Source organism: Cavia porcellus, unplaced genomic scaffold, assembly GCF_034190915.1.
Source record: "Cavia porcellus strain 051 isolate PalLab524CR breed Dunkin Hartley unplaced genomic scaffold, mCavPor4.1 scaffold_3, whole genome shotgun sequence".
NCBI classification, from domain to species: domain Eukaryota; kingdom Metazoa; phylum Chordata; class Mammalia; order Rodentia; family Caviidae; genus Cavia; species Cavia porcellus.
This window is the reverse complement of record NW_026947486.1, coordinates 88,776,086-88,794,990: the sequence shown is the minus strand read 5'-3', so window position 1 is coordinate 88,794,990 and position 18,905 is coordinate 88,776,086.

Here is an 18,905-nt window from a genome sequence, read left to right as displayed (position 1 = left end):
ACATATACTCAACATTTATATGAAAAAAAAAATTCCACATCTTTAGCCATCAGGAAAATTCATATCAAAACATCATTGGAGTTCTAGCTCACTTAATTAGAATGGCTATCATCAAGGAAACAAAAATATTGCTGGTAGTGATAGGGAGAAAAGGAAACATCTGTAAATTAATGCCTCCACTAGGAATAATAGCACTCTCAAAAAAACTAAATATAGAATGACCACATAATTCAGCCATGTCATTCAAGCTGTAGGCTCATATTTGAAGGAAACCATGTGGGAATGCAATAGAAATAAATGCATACCTATATTTTTCATAGCACTTTTGACAATAACGAAAGGATGAATTTAGCCTAGCTGCCTATAAAAATCTGTATAGACAAAAGCATAAATAGTACAATGAAATATGTGGAATAAACTGTAAAAATTATGATTTCACCTGCAGCATGTCCACAAAACTATGGTATAACTAGAAAACAAATTTTAGTATGACTAGTAAGTATGATTGCATCATAAACTCTACCCCAGAAATAAGATCTACCAAAAAATTAAGGCTCAGTGAACTTTACCAGCCAGCCAGAGACATTTTGTAATTCCATTTCAAAACTCAACGGATATAATGATATGTAATTACATATCATTATAAATAATAAATGATATATTGACACTAATTCTTGAATTATGATATAAAGTATAATTAAGTATTTGTAACTATTTAGGCAGGCCAACTGAAGACATTGCCAAATAACAAATTGGAATGCAGACACAATGCACAAGTAACATACTTCATAATCAAGAAACGTTCTTGTGTGTAACATGAAATTTCATAATGCAGCACATCATGTATTGTGAGACATATTTAATTCACTATTGTGAAATATTTTTTTCTGAATTTTGTAGTTTTGTCATTTATGTTACATTCTTAAGTGTCTTCTTTTCCATTTCCACTCCTATCCAGTGATAACAGATATTTTAAAACTATCAATGATACAAACAGCCCACTGTGACACATGTATTCCAGGTTTGACACCACTGGATTAGAGTTAAATATAAGATTTGAAACTATAAACCTGCTAAGAAAAAAGTGTAAGAGAAAAGCTTCGGAATTTTGATTTGTACAGTTACTGGTTTCCTTATGACTCTGAAGTCACAGGCAAAAAACTAAAATTAGGCAGGTGTACTATAGATATATCAAAGTATAAAGCTTCGGCATAGAGAAAGAATCCTACAATAAAGAAGGCAACCCATGTGGGTAAACACTATTAATCAAATACCAAGAAAACTATATCATAATTCAAAATGATAAAAGATAACAGGAACATCTCAAATATTGACATGTGACATGTCTGTCAGATACACACACACACACACACACACACACACACACACTGCTCAGCATCACTCATTTTTAGGAAAATTAAAATTAAAATCAAAATGTGATACTGTAGCAATTCTTTTAAAGTAGATATCATAATAAAAGAAATGCAAAGGAAAGAAAGAAGGAAAAAAGCAAGCAAGGAGGAAAAAAGGATTAAAGGAAGGAAAGAGGGAAAAGAAACAATGAGGAAGGACTAAAAAGGCAAAGAAACAAAGGAAGGAAGGAAAGAAAGAAAGAAAGAAAGAAAGAAAGAAAGAAAGAAAGAAAGAAAGAAAGAAAGAAAGAAAGAAAAGAAAAAAGAAAGAAAGGAAAAGAAAAGAAGAGGGACAGAAAAGGAAGATAAAAAGAAAAAGAGAATGTATGCAGAGAAAATACAACACATACATGTTATTGTGTTGGAGTAGAAACTAGCATGACTATTAGGGAAGCAGTATGAATTTTTTTCAAAAAAAATAAAACAAGAAGTACTGATATCATTGAAAGGTGGAACTAAGATATGATTCACCATTCCTAATTCTAAATACATATGCAATGGAACTAAAATCTGTATGTCTAGAGATACGGAAACTCTCATGTTCACTACAGCATTATTCACAAAAACTGAGGTTTTTAAACAACCTCAGTGTTCATTAAGGTATTAGTGGATAAATAAAATGCAGTGTACATTATGTATGTATGTATATATATATATATATATATATATATATATATATGAAAACTATTCAGACATAAAAGTGTAATATTTTCATTTGAAAAGTCATAGATGAGAACTGAGTATGTTATGCTAAATAAAATAATCCAAACCCCAAATTACAAGTTTTAATGATAGGGTATATTTGGGAAATCTACTAATTTAAACTCATAGATCCACAGAGTACAATGACTTACTAGAAGCTGGGAATTTAGAAGGTAAAAATAGATCACTTTGGATCAAAGTGCAAAGTTTCAGATATACAGAAGGACTAGCTCTTGGGATCTGCTTCTCAATAATAAATGTATTCTAGTTTTCAAAATAATAATTTCAAATATCTCAACATAAAAATGATATTTGATATGTTAAGTGTATCAATTAGTTTGAATTAGTCACACCACACTGTACATGTATATTAAATCCTCACAATATGCCATATAAATACAATGAATTTTGATTCATTAATAAAATTATGATATTGATGCTATTTTAAACTTAACAGTAAATTGATTTGGAAATCTTGAAATATACAACAAATTACTAATAAATTTAGACACCGGGCTATACTATTGATCACTAGAAGGTATTACTTCTTTCTAAACAAATTGTAACTTTGAATCAACATTTCCCATTTCTCTAGCCACTCTGACTTCCAATATTAGGTTAACATCATCGTACTCTGAACATTTACTAGTTAAACATGTTGAGATTCCACATTGTGTTATTTTTTTCAAACTAAAACTTAATGGAGGAGAGGATAAATTTGCTCAGACTTTTAATTCAGAAAAGGCTAGCTCTAATGAAGAGCCATCATACAGTAAGCTCACTATGAAGCAAACTTGCTTAGCTCATGGCACACAGGGAGCACTGAAGAGTAAGGGTACCAGAGGAAAAAATAGAGAGAACATAGATCACAAAGCCATGTTCACATGATCCATACAGATTCACACTGATGTGTGCTCTACCAATATCTAGGTTGTTCTAAACATTAGTCAAGTTGGAATATCACCCTAAATGCTACAACTCACCCATTTTCAATGTACTACTCCAGAACATCTCCTGAAATAATGGTTAATGTTCAAACAGAAAATGACAAGTTAAAAATTCCACCTAACATGTTATACCTTACCCAGATACAACTGACAAGGAAGTAATCTTATCCTCCAAAGTTTCAACAATACAATCATTTTTCAAACTTTTAAATTCAAGTCATTTCTGTGATTCAAGACAAAGTATTATCTATGTACATCTTTTTACAACAAAGTTATGTAATTCTAAGTTAAAATGGCACAGGATGAATATTTCTAAGCCAAAATTCAAAAATTGAGAATACAAGAGAAATAGACTAAAGCAAGACCAAACACTATCAGGAAAAGTGTTAAACCATGTAGTCCCATCTCCATCAAATCTTGCCGCTACTTTATCAGATAATATTGTGTATATATCTTCTTATTTATTTTTTAAATTTTATTTAAATAAAGACTAAACAAAACAGAAAATAGGTAGAAATAATACACACGTTCAGAGAAAAAAATAAACAGTAAGAAATCACTAGTTGATACTTACATATTATCATTTTACAAATAGTTGTTCAAGATACAAAAATGGAACGTGTAAAGTGGGAATTCAAACAGCAACACTGCAAAAAGTTCTGCTCAACTGTCCAACAAAAACTTAGTAAGATGGTTGTGAATCCTACACACTTAAACATACATGCAGTTATCCATATCTTCAATTATGTTGAGACTGAATTAACCCAAGCAGGCTAATATTGCTTTGAAGAAAGAATTATGAAATTGAAACCTATTGCTAAGTTTCACATTATGACACTCCAGGATCAGCACCGGGTATTTTAGTGTCCCTTTTTCTTCAAAGAATATGTACATTTCAACACATGTCATAAGATCAGTTCTCATAAACTGTTTATAGATTCTACACATGCATGAGTCTTAACATGTATTTCTATCCTTTCTATATAAGAGGGAGAAACACAACAAAGCAAGACAAAACAAAACATGTTCCTATAAACACATGAAATGAAAAAGCAAAACACATAAGACCATTGTACAAAGAGTTCTACCATGGTTCCTGTGTTGTCTCTTGTTAACTCCAATAGAATTGGCTATATTATCAGACATAGTCTAATTGAATATATCAGTACATAACAGTATTAATAAAGATACAACTTTGTATATAGTACAGAACTTAAAAAACTGGCAGTTGTCAAACCAGAATGTGTATTGTTGAGTCTTATCATCTTCAGTGTAGTTGCCTATATTCTTAGGCTTGATACTATCAATCATATCAGTTTTGAATAAAATCTTCTCTACCTCATTTCTGTTATGCTCTTTTTTTGCTTATATTCTTTATTCTGTTTTCTGCCCCATTCATTGAGGCCTCTCTGCCACTGTTTCTGGAATCCTAGTACTTTTCTCTCTCCCTAGAATTCCCTGATGAATTCTCTGTAGAGTTGGATTGGTGGTTGCAAATTTCCCAAGTTCATCTTTGACTTGGAAGCATATTGCTTCTCTTTTAATTTCTAGAGACAGTTTAACAGGGTATGTCAATCTAGGATGGAGGTTACTTTGTTTCATGGCTTGGAATATTTTTCTCCAGGCTCTTCTTGACTTGATGGTTTGTGTCAAGAAGTCTGCTGTTATTCTGATGGTCCTTCCTTTATGAGTGATTTGTTTCTTGTCTCTAACAGCTTTTAATATTCTGTTCTTATATTGAATTCCTGGGATCTTGCTTATTATATGCCTGGGTGTAGTTCTCTTTTGGTTGTAGGTGACTAGAGTTCTGTGTGCTTCAGCTATCCGAATATCATTTCCTTTTTCTATGTTTGGGAAGTTTTTCTTAATTATTTCTATGAATAACTTTTGTAGTTCCTTTGTTTGTACCCCTGCTTCTTCATTCACATTCTTTATTCTCAAGTTATAGATCCTCTTGTCATCTTGTAGCCTTTGTATTGTTACTGCTTGTTTCCTTTTTTTTTAAGTTTTCCCTTTTTTACTCCCACATTGCAAACCTGTCCTTCAGTTTGGATAACATATCCTTAGTTTCTTTCAAGCAGATTTGACATCTTTCCATAGAGTTTTTAATTTCCTCATGATCTCTTTGAATCTGCTTCATGTATTCTATATTCTTTTATATTCTTCATCAAATGGTTCTCTCCTTTGTTTGAGTTCCTCCCTTCTTCTGTCTATGTCTGCTTGAGGGGTGTTTACTAATTATTTTTTCAATCTTCTTATATCTTGCTTTACTGGGCTAAATATTTCACTGTTGAACTCATCTATGCAGTCCCGATATATATCTTTATGTCCACTGGTGCTGTGTCTGATATTGCATGTTTGCTGTTCTCATTCTCCTTTGTATTTACCTGTCCTGGGTCAATTTTCTCAGGTTTTGGACCTGGTGTCTTTCTGTTGTTGCTTCATCTTTCCATCTTCTTTGCTTCTTCCAGGAGGCCCCAGTTTCTTTCTTTATTGGTTACAATCCTTCTGATGCTTGCTGGCTAGATGACCCTTCCCACTGTCATGTGCTAGTGAGTTGCAGACAAGGATAATGTATGCTGACCCCTTCCCTTCAGGTCAGTCTAGCTGCTGTGGCCTGCACTGTATTACTTCGCCCTGCCTCCGCTCCAGGTCAGTCAAACTTCTGAGACATCACTGAGTTAGTGTGGTTATTGTGTGTTGATGCTGTAGGGACTTGATTTTGGATAATCTATTTGATCTCAGCCAGGTCACATGACCCAGGCCTAGTTCACTCCACCTATCCTGTTCAGGAAGGGAACAACTGACTGAAGTCACTGCTGCCCCTTGTATTTGCCAGTCCTGCCTGCTCCCAGAATGTCATCTGCCGGAGTCCCACTTTCTGTTGAATGGCTCCAGTCCCATCACTTACCACAGGTTGATGTAGACACCCTGCCAACTCAGTTCTTTGTTTGGCCCATTGACCTCCAAAGTCAATGTACCTGTGCTTCCAGTGAGTTGAAGTGGCAGGACCTCGGATGGCTGGGCAAGTTGCAATGGGACCTCAGCAAGTCATGATGGACCTCAGATGGTCGGCAAGTCACCCACTGTAGTGGGAACACTGAACCTTTAGCTCTTCCAATAATAGCACTGAGACTATATGTTTGGTTAGTTCTTATCACCTTAACTTCTGCTTGGGATGAGAGAATTCATCTCCCTCTGTTTGGGGCTCCCTAATCTGTAGTATGTTGAAATCTAAGTCGACTGTCTCAGGGACCTCTGTAGCCAGTTATCTATCGCCATCTTTGCTCTCCCCTATATTTTCTTATGTCTAAATGCTCACAACTTCACTAGGCGTGGACACCAATCATTGAACTGCCTTACTTTGTTTCTTCCTCCATAAGAAACTTTTATCTGTTAAAATTTTGCCCTAAGATTGGTCACATCATCAGACTTCAACTTTAACTCTAACCCTCTTAATATTAACTTCATTGAATTTTTGAAATCTTCAAAATTTCCCTAAGGCTTAGAATCAAATTATTCCAAACTTTTGATACTTTTACTATTTTGCATCACCTATAAACAAGCTGCAGTGGGCAGGAACACCTAGCCGGCCAATTCAATCAGACTGTGGCTGACAGGGAAGGAACTTGGGCCTCCTATATACACTTGCATATATGAGGAACAAGGAATATGGGAAGAGGCAATAAGAAAGTGTCCTCGGCCCCCAATTGTGAGAAAGAGGCAATAGCAGACACAGCACCAATAGATATAAAGCGCTATCTCCAGAGCCTCATAGACAAGTTCAGGAATAAAGTTATTAATGGCCTGAAGCTAGACATAAGCAGAATAGTTAGAGAAATGCTAAGCACCACCCAACAAAAAAACAGATGGTGGAATGGAAGAACAGAAAAACAGGGGAGAATTGTTTCATGGAGAAAATAGAGAAAGCATAGAATATGTGAAGCAGGTTCAAATAGATTACCAGGAAACTAAAAACTCTATTGAAACTGGCATAACAGCTTGAAAGAAACTAAGGACAGATTATCTGAACTGGAGGGCAGATTTGTAATATGGGAGAATGAAATGAAAAACTTCTTAAAAATAGCGAAGAGACAAACAGCAATGATACAAAGACTAGAAGATGATAAGAGGTTCCATAACTTAAGAACTAAGAACATAAAAGAAGAAGTAGGGACACAAACAAATGAACTACAAAAGCTACTCACAGAAATGATTTAGGAGAATTTTCCTAATTTAGCAAAAGGTAAAGATACTCAGTTGTATGAAGCATACAGGACCCCAGCCACCTACAACCCAAACAGAGCAACCAACACCCAGGCATATAATAATTAAAATTCCAGAAATGCAATACAAGAACAGAATATTAAAAACCATCAGAGACAAGAAGCAGATCACTTACAAGGGAACACCCATCAGAATTACAGCAGATTTCTTGATACAAACCATCAAATCACGAAGAACATGGGGGGAAATAATTCAAGCTTTGAAAGATAATAATCTACAGCCAAGATTGATATATCCTGCACAACTATCACTGGAAATTGATGGAAAAACAAGGTGCTTCCAGGATAAAGAGGAACTAGGGTAATATGCAACCACCAATCCAACTCTACAGAGAATACTGCAGGATATTCTAAAAAAGAAAAATACAAAGAATCCAGAAACAGTGGCAGAGAGGCCACAATGAATGGAACAGAAAACAAAATGAAAAAGACAAACTGACAACTAATGACAGAAAAAGAGCTCAACAGAAATGAAGCAGAGACGATTGGATGATAGGAACAGCTATTTTGGAGAAAATGACATCTTAATAGGTAATACTGATTTAATATCATTTTGTTTTGAAGTCTCATCAAGCTTTTGTTCTTCTGTCTCCATTGGTCTAAACAGGTTGTATCTTATTGGATTTTATTATGTATGATAGTATAAGCAAAAACTTTTATAGACAAGAGATTATGCAGAAGCCATTGTTCATTTTCTGTCAGTTGATTCTAAATACCCTGTAATACTGTCATTCTCTTAAATGGTTTTACACTGTTTTGATATATTTGATGCTACAGTATACGAAGTTATACTCAAAGATTTCAAGCAAAGAGACAATATGGTAACTACTTTTATTTCGGGATTGTCTTATGGTGAAACACTATTTTGCTTAAATGGTTATGTTTTGATCTGTGCTGTTTTGTTGTTATGCCCTCTTTTATCTCAATCTCCACTTTATTATTTACTTTTTTATTTTTATCCTTTTAATTAAGGGAAAATGAATAAAAATAGCAGGTTATATTATAGTAACCCACTTTAACTTTCCATTATCTTGATTTAAAGCCCTGTATTGCTCTCACCATCTTCTTTTGACTGATTTGCCTCTATTCTGTTTTGCTTGATAGTACCAGGTTCAAAAGTTTAGGCAACAGCTGTGAAGATAGTGGGATTCATTATGATGCCCATTCTGGTTGCCTATTATCTACTTTTGAAGATCTATAATGTCTCCAATGTTTTGGTTTAGTCAATTTTGTTCTCTACTGTTTTGTTCAATGTTTTTATAACTGATGATATATGCAATTGTATTAGAGATAGTGGGAGGCATTATGGTAACCATTGTTGATCACCTTGTATTATGATTTTACATTATCTATTATGTCCACCCTTTTGATTTGACTGACTCTGTTCTGTTATGTCACATTTGGCTCTACTCTCTTCCAAAAAAGTAGTAAGAGCTGTGGGAGCAACAAAACCCAAAATGTGTAATTGTCATTGTACAAAAGAGAGGAAAAGAAAGTGCTCTAAATGATATAACTGCATGCATATTTAAGTGTATAAGATAGATAATGATATTACTCAGTTTTGTTGGATCATTGAACAGAACTGTTTGCAGTCTCACTGTTGGAATGTCCACTTTATAAGCTTTAATTTTGTAACTTGAACAATTATTTCTAAGATGGCAATATGTAATCCATTAATTAGTGATTTCCTACTGTTTTTTTTTCTGTACATCTGTATAACTTGTGCCCTTTCTCTGTTTTCTTTTTTTCTTTTTCTCCTTAAATAAAATAAAAAAAAAATTCCAAAAAGAGTGATCTTTTTCAGAAAGTTTTCAATTTACATTGCCAAAATTTATCCGATTAAGTATAATTTATGACAGCCATAACCCAATGAAATATATTTATTCATTTAATAATAAGACTTGAAAGTCACACTTATTGCTTTATTGTGTATTTTAAAATGGATGTGATTGTGGGCAGAAAAACAATACAAATCTTATTTCGCATTTCCATTAGAAACATTGAGTGACTGTGTATATTTTCAACAAGTACAAATATTTTGAAAGGAATATTCTCATTTGAAGAGTACATCTAAACTGTAGTTTTAAAATGTACAGCAGATCATATTGTAAACACTTGTGTTATCATCTAGACTTTGCGGTTACATTCATGGAACACAGATTTACTCTCATTATCAGAGCCCTAGGATTTTCAGAACAGTATATGAATATTGGCTTCAAGTTAAAGTCATTAGCAGTATCAGTCACAAATTAGAGGATCTGCCTATCATTTCATGCTTTCAAGCCAGGCAATGATATATACAATTCAGTTATCAAAGTCATAGAAGGTGTCTTCTTCAAATCAAAAGATGTTCACCTACATGACATTACCATTCTCAATTATCTTTGCTAGATCTTCTGGATGACTTGGAACTTCTGCCTCAGCAGAATTACTTTGTTATGGATGGGGCTTCTTAAACCTCACAAAATAACCCTTGCTACCTTCAAGCTTCTGTTATTGCTTCCTTATTTCTCTCAGTCTTCATAAAAATCAAGCCACTTAGAGTCTTGCACTGAATTATCCTTTGGCTAAAGTGAATATTTGGGTGGTTTGATCTCTATACAGGCAAGTAAAACTTTATACCAGGAATAATGTTACTTTGCTTTGTTATCATTTCATGTATTCACCATAGCAGCCTTTTTAATTTCCTTCAAGATTTTTTTTTTCTTTGCATTCACTACTTGGCTGTTTGGTACAAGAGTTCTAGCTTTTGGTTATTCTTGGCTCTTCATGGCTTGACGTTTCAATATTTTTAAATGCCACTAACTTTTAATTTAAAGTGAGAGGCATGCTATTTTTCCTTTCAACTCAGAGTGTAGAATCCATCATATCATTGTTTATTGTCCTAACTTTTGTATCATTGTATCTCTGAGATACAAAGAGGAGAGATGAGCAGACATCACCAATCACTACAGCAAACAGAACACAGCCATTTGCAGCATAAAGTCATCACTGTGAATGAGTAAATTTGTAGCAATGAAAATAATTAAAATATTAAAATCAAAGATTAGTAATCAAGGATACTTAAAGAGTATACTATAATACATGTTGTATTATAGTTACCAAAATCTGACCCAGATATATAAAATAAATACTATATTTAAAAGAATGATGCCAAAAGACTTGCTTAGTTTAAGATCATCACTAATATTCAAGTTTCTAAAAATACAAGTATCTGTAAAATGCAATAAAATGAAAACCATAAAATGAGTGTGACTACACTTTTGTTTTAATCAATTTAATTCACCTGTGTCTAGGAATTTATTCATTTTTACTAGGTTAATGGATTTGTTGGCATATTGATGGTAGTTTATTATGATCTATTGTTTTTCTGTAGTTACATGTCTCTTCAGTTTTCATTGTATTTATTTGTCATCTCTCTGTTTTACATAGTACAGCAACTAAGATTACTAAGATTTCTGTCATACAAAAGCTCTTAGATTGGTTGTGCTTTCTTGTATTGTAGTGCAAATTTATTTTTTCCTTTTTTTATTAATTAAGATTATCACTACATTTTAGATATACATAATGATCACATTCATCATAGGGAATTTTACTTTCATTTATTTTTCTGTTCTAATTTTTATTTTATTCACACTGATAAATCTGAATTCAATTTGCTATATTCTTGTTTTTCTTGACTGATGCATTGAACTATCTTTGATTTTGATATTTTTCAAAATAGACGTTCACTTATATAACATTTTCCTCAGACTAATTTTGCTAAATTTCAGGATAAGATGGCTTTACTTATGAGTTTTGCAAGCATTGAGCAAAAATTAGTACTAGCCACTGCAAATAATTTTTAAACAGAAGTAGGATCACAATTCATTGTGTGACTTCAGTGCTATTAAGATATCAAAATTAGACAATAAAGTTATAGGACAAAGAGCTACCCAACAATCAGTATGTTTTGTAATAAAGACTAAAGATCCCGAGCAACACAATCCCAACAACATCTTATATGCATGATATATATATACATGGTATGTGTATTATGGATTAAGAACAGGTGGTCACCTTAACACCAGCTGGATTACATTAGCATGGTCCTGAGCATGGATGTTTCATCTGAGGAAAGTTGCCTGCATAAATAGAGACTTGGAGAAGGAGAAGCTAGGCACTGAGATGTGTTGAGGTATTGAGGTGTTGTGAGTTCTCCTATGTGTTGCTGTTTGAGCTGTTGGTTCTCCTGGAGATGCCCTGATCTTTACTTCTTCGCTCTGGAGGGGAAGACGTGTGCCACTTGGTCTCTAGGACAAACTTGTCATGCTGGCTTCCTGGAGTGCACTGGACTGTGCTTATTGTTGGAGGAGCTCGGGGCCTCTCTGTCACTGAGGATGGCTGTGGTGCTTTTCACAATGGTCTTTGTTGTGAGTGTGACTTCTAGGCTCCAGCATAGAACCTTCAACCTACCAGCACAGCACCTTCACCCTGCTGGCATAGACTTTCTAGCTTTCACCCCTGACCTTTGGGCCTTCCCAGCATGGATCCATAAAAAAGACTGTGCGAGTCCTTCTTACAGGCCCTAGACCTCCAAATGGACTCATGGGAGGCATTGTACTGAATTCTGGGTCTTCATCTTGACTTCAAGTGGGACATAACTGAGGGATTCAGGCCTTTGGTTGATTATTCTATGTCTTTGGTATTGTGGAAAGATTTCCTGCATTTCTTTGTGTTAACTCTGGATGACAATCATAAAACAATATTATAAACTTGATGTCTTGATTCTAATTGTTCTCTACACGACCTCTGACTACAACAATGTGTGTGTAAATATAAAAATGTGTGTATGTACTTGTTCGTGTATGGCATTTGTCCCAAGAATATAACATTAGATTAACATATAAAAATAAATCAATATAAGAAACCACATGGACAGAACAGTAGATCAGTTATCTGAACAAATGCAGAGAGTTCTCATAATAAAGATCTGTGAATATTTTACATGGAAGGATAATTCATCAACTTGATTATTTTTAAAAATCTATAAAAATACATTCAACATTTTTAATGTTAACATATAAAAAACCTTTTCTCCATATTCAACAACAGGGCAAGAATGCTTTATTTCATCACTGTCATTCTGTATTGTTGTCAAAATTCTTGTCAAAAAACCCTGCAAGAGAAATGAAGGAAAGCAACTGAATTGGTAAGTCTCTTTTGTATTTGGTTCACAATTTGTAAATATTTAAGTACTTCAATATTTCATGCAGGAAGCCACAGGCCTGTCCCTTGGGCCAAGACCTCATACACTGCCACACCACACTTCCCATGTACCCTGCAGATGCCCAAACACAGACCAACATATCACCCCTTCACCCAAGACTAAGCCTCATACACTGCCACACTACACTTCCTGCACACACAGTGGATGCCCAAACACAGGAACCCTGATGGCCCCTTAAAGACACTCCTTGCCTCCTGGACCTAATAATATTGCTGATCTTCAGCCTCCACTCTTTCTCCCAGAACCTTGGACTACAGTAGATTAACCATGCTAGCTTAAATGGGAGACTCAGTAACTGCTTCACCCTAACTGAGGGTCTCAGTAAGCTCCAGTCAGTGTGGTGATTATGTCCCTAAAATAGAGGTGTACAGGGGGTTAATAGGGTCAGTAGTAAAGCTCCCTCCAACTAACTATAGATCTTGGTGAGTCTGGTAAGGGACTCTCTGGAAAGAGTGTGAGTGACTCCTTCCTGCACACAGAGAACATCAAACAGGGTGAGGAGTGTATCATTAAGGACTTCCCCAAGTTGGAGAAAATCTAAAGGGCTTCTGAGACACAGAGGAACACAATAAGGACATACTATAGACAGAGAGATTTAGTAACCTGGAATAACCTGAAGATAATGTAACAGCAGGAACTAAATTTGACCTACATCAGTACTCCTAGGCTTGTCAAGCCAGGAAGAATATAGGACTCACCCAACAGGCCCTGCAGGGGGAAGTCAGGTAACTGATCCACCTCTTCATTGTGAGACCCAGCAACTGGACACACATCGACCATACAGTAGGACAACAAGATACACACTACCAACAGTACACACTAATGGGATTCAAGGACCAAACATTAAACCAAATAGGGAAATGGCAAAATGGCAAAACAAAAAAAGCAAAATGCGATCTCAAACATCTAGACCTTCTGGAGCAAGTACAGGAGACATGGGAATAGAGGACTTCAAAATTAACAAACTGGGAATCTCTGAAAAGAAGGCAAATGAAATCAAAACACAACTCCATGAAGCTACAGAGGGAATCAACTTACAAGTAATCTGTCATTTAAAGACAAAAATAACAACTTTAGTAAAGGAGTTGCTCAGCACAGCAAGAAAAGTAGACAAAAAAGCACAGGCACATGGGAAATTTATTGAAACTTTGGAACAATATAGAAAACAATCAGAATTCATGGAAGAAACTCAAAGAGATATTCAAGAAACAAAAATATTCTAATGAAAGCCAGCAAAGCTGTTTAAATGAAGCTGAGTATAGAATTTTGGAACATGAGGCCCAGATTGCAATTAGTGATCATGAAAGGATAGAACTATTAAAAATAACAAATCAGCATGAAATGACAATCCAGCAGCTTCAAAATGATGCCAAGAGAAACAATATAATATTAATAATTATCAATGAAGATGCAAAAGTCAATGCATATAACATAAAGTATTCACAGAAATAATAGCAGAAAATTTCCCAAAAATCTGATATGCAGATAAATGAGGCATATACAACACAAAGCAATCACAACAAACATAAATAAATACCCAGACATTCTACACATAAAAGATTCTACACATAAAGAAGATTCTACACATAAAACATAAAAACAGAATACCAAGAAGTGTTACAGAAAAGACACAACTCACCTATCAAGGAAAGCTAGAATCACAGCAGACTTTTCAGCACAAATCCTCAAATCAAGATGAGCTTGGAGTGAGATATTTCAAGCCCTGAAAGAAAACAACTTTCAACCCAGACTGATGTAGGCAACAAAAGGTTCATTCAAATTTAATGTATAAACAAGATACTTCCATGCCAAAGAACAACCGAGGACATTCAGCCAAAAAGAAGAACTACATGCCAATCTCACTAATGAACATTGATGAAAAGATTTTAAATAAAATACTGGCAAATATAATGCAGCAAATCATCAAGAAAATCATGACCAAGTGAGACTCATTCCAGGAACGCAGGTATGTTTTAACATGTGCAACCCAATAAATGAAGTACATGATATCAACAGAGCCAAAATCCAAAACCACATAGTCATGACAACAGAAAAAAAGCTTTTGATAAAGTCAAACACATGTTCATGGTTAAAAGCCTTCAGAAACTCAGAATGCCTTGTGTCTGCCTCAGTCTTATAAAGGCCATTTATGACAAACCAACAACAATATTATACTAAATGGACAAAAAATGAAAGCTTTAACTTTAAAATTAGGAACAAGATAAGGATGTTCAGGATAACAAATCCTATTCAATATAGTTCTGGAAATACTAGCCAGGGCAGTCATACAAGACAGAGAAATTAACTGAATAAAGATAGGAAAAGAAACAGATAAAGTATCAGTCTTTGAAGATGACATGATACTCTACATAAAATACCCAAAAACTATAAAGACGACTAAAGGTAATAAAAAAATTCAGCAATGTAGCTGGATAGAAAGTTAATACTCAAAAATCAATAGCATTCCTGTATACAAACAAAAAAAAAAAAAAAAAAAAAACCTAGAGAGAAATTATGGAAATATCACCATTCACAATACCATCTAAAAATGAAATATTTAGGAATCACCCTGAGTGAGAATGTAAAAGTCATCTATGCTGAAAATTATGGTACTCTAAAAAAGGATACTGAAGAGGCTATTCGAAAAAAAGAAGGATATTTTTTGCTCTTGGCTAGAAGAACCAACATTGTAATACGGCCATTCTCCCAAAACTGTTAAACAGATTTAACACAACCTCAATCAAAATACCATTGATGCATCTCACAGATCTAGAGAAAACACATCTAAAATTTATTGGGAAACAGAAAAATCCTAGAATAAAAAAGACAGTTCCGGGCAAGAAAGGCAAGGCAGGAGGCATCTTGATTTCTGACTTGAAACTATGGTACAAAGCCACAGTGATAAACTCAGCATCATACTGGCAAAGAAATAGACCCGGGTGTCAATAGAAAAGATATGGAGATGCAAACACAACTAAAAAACACTCAGTCATCTGATATTTAACAAAGGGGCTAAATATATTCACTGGAAGAAGGATAGCCTCTTTAATAAACTGTGCTACAAAATTTGGATCTCCTCATTCCAAAGACTGAAACTATATCCATGCCTATAACCATGCACAAAACTGAAGTCTAAATGGATCAAAGTCCTAAATATTAAAACAGAAACACTAAATCTACTGGAAGACAAGGTAGGCATAACTCTTGAAGACATAGGCATGGATAGAGAATTCATGAACAAAACACAAAATTCATGGGAAACATTTCAAAGAATCAACAACTGGGAATCTCATATTATTGAAAAGTTTTTGCACTGCAAAAGAAATCACCAACAACAAAGTGTAAAGAAAACCCACAGAATGGGAAAGAATTTTAGCCAGCCAAAACCTCAGACAAAGAACCTATATCCAGAACATATAAAGAATTTAAAAACATCAAGACCTCCAAATTCAAAGACAGTGTCCAAAAATGCACATGTGAGATGAACACACAGTTCTCAGATGAAGATACACAAATGGCAAATAAAAAAGTACCTGAAGAAATGTTCACCATTACTGGTCTTTCAAGAAATGCATATTAAAAGAGCATGAGATTTCATCTCACTCTGGAAAGAATAGCTGCCATTAAGAAATCAACTGATAACAAATTTTGTCATGGTTGCAGGGAAAAAGGAACACTGCTCCACTGTTGGTGGGAGTGTACACTGACGATGGAAATTACTATAGAGATTTCTCAGAATACAAGGATGGGAATTTCCATTCAATCCAGCTATTCCCCTCCTGGGTATTTTCTCAGAAAAACTGAAAAGGTCATATCACCATAATATATGTGCACCCATGTTCATCGCAGCACAATTTGTAATAGCTAAATCTTGGAAACAAGCAAAATGCCCATCAACTACAGAGTGGATGAAAAAGGTGTGGTATTTTTATACAGTGGAATATTACTCAGCTATAGAAAGGGTGATCTGGAGGCCTTCATAAATAAATAGATACAATTTGAGGCTATCCTCATAAGTTAAATAAATAAGAATCATACTTATAAATAGCACATTGTGTCTCTATTGTACAAAGTAATAAGAAAATTATGCAGCAGTAATAAAACCAAAAATGTATAATTGCTATTTAAAAAAAAAACAGAGGAAAAGAAAATACTCTAAATGATAATAACTGTATGTATGTTTAAGTGTATAAGATATATAAACCTATTGCTATGTTTCTCTGGATCAATTAACAGAAATGGGGGCTGGGGATTTAGCTCAGCAGCATAAGTGCCTGCCTTGCAAGCAGGCAGTCGTGAGTTCAATCCCTGGTACTGATAAATAAAGGAAAAAGACAAAAATAAAATAAAATAAATAAACAGAATTTTTTTTCAGTCTGACTATTTGAATATCCACTTTGTATGCTTTAATTTTATAACTTGAACAACTATTTCTTAGAGGACAATATTTATTTTAACAACTAGCGATTTATCAGTGTTTATTTTTTTTAATTCTGTACTATTTCTACCTTTTTCTGTTTTCCTTTTTCTCTTTAATAAAATTTTAAAAAATGAAAAAAATATTTCATGCATATATCTTTTAAATTGTTGTCCATTCTTTATGAATGAACTCCTTTTTCACCATATTGATTTTTTTTGAAAATACAGAACTTTCTTGATTTTGTTAGAAAAATGTTTTGGAAATATTAGCTTGATGATAAGTTTAAACAAATATTAATTTAGAGTGAAATATTTAACTACAATTTACAAAACACAGTACAGGAAGAGATAATATTCATCTTTGTGACAAATTTTTATTAGCACTTCTAAAGTTGCTTTTATTTGCATAACACCTAGTGTGATTATGAAGAAATTGTCTTTTACAGAAGCTTAAAATAATGAACAAAACAATTGTCTTCCTCTATGATCCTAATAATATTAGAACACTACTTCACTTATTTTACAGTTTTAACTGAGTTCTAGCCTTCTCTCAATACTAAGTGTTGTGCTATTATGATTTAGCTGAATCTCAGTTAAAACCTGAAAATACATAGTAAAGCTATAATGCAGACAATTTTTCTTGGTATACTAACTTCACAAAAGTGTCTTCATTTTTTGCTTTTTAAAATAGTGTTTGAGATTGAAACCAGAACTTTTGCACATCAGTGCATCTCACAAGTTTTTTTCTTTTTTTCTTTTCTTTTCTTTTCTTTTCTTTTCTTTTCTTTTCTTCTTTTCTTTTATTTTCAATTTTAAGATAGGTTCTTCTTAAGTTCCAGTGGTGGAAACTGAATTTTAGATCTTCCTTGAGTCAACCAGAGGTCTGGAATTACAAGTACATACCACCATGCCCAGATTCATGTGCGGCTTTAGAAAGATTGCGAGTTTATGCGATTAAACTCTACTATTTTCACATATTGATGAGAGGGTCAGTGTGGTAATTCTACACGTGCACGTGATGTGCAATGATCTGCCTTACTATCCCAGATCCTTTTCAAAGTTACTAATTATTGTTCTACAGGTTTCCCTCTTTTAGGTTCACATATTAGAGAAAATATGCAATATTTTTCTGTCTGTTTCTGGCTTACTTTGCTTAACATAATATCTTCTAATTTTATCAATTTTGTCACAACATGATTTCATTGTTAATTATGGCTAAATAGCACTACACTGTGTATTTAACAGAATAATTTGTCCATTTTTTTGTGTTATTGGGCTCTAATATTTATTCTGTGTTTTAGATTATAAACTGGGAAAATAATTTCAAGACTTTGTACAGGCAATCATTTTCTTGATAAAACATCAAAAGTCCCTGATGCTGACAAATAATTCATTTCTTAGCAAAACTGAAACAAAGAAAACTACATATATTCCTAAATTCACCAAATTGAGAATTGCTTTGTACATAATTATCATGGGTATGAAGACTGTGTTTTGTTCAATTTATTGAAAAGAATAAAATGAAAGCACACTTTTAGTAAAAAGTTGTTACATATATGCACAGGTAGATCGTTAGTATTATGATTTCCTCTTCAGAGCAGAGAACAACCAAGAGGTTAAATTCTCTAGTAATATCTGGTTCAATTCTGTGCTCAACTAGATCATTTAAATTTTATTTATGACATAGATGCAGATAATGTTAACTTGCCAGTGTATCAGTATAGAACTAAACAGAAATTTATGTTAGATAGTAACATTATAATGCAACCAACCTTTACATTTTGAGGTGATTAATGTAAGAAATTAAAGTTCTTCATTATGTTTTTAAAAATATATAATAACTGGAAAAGTAATGCATCACCAAATAACC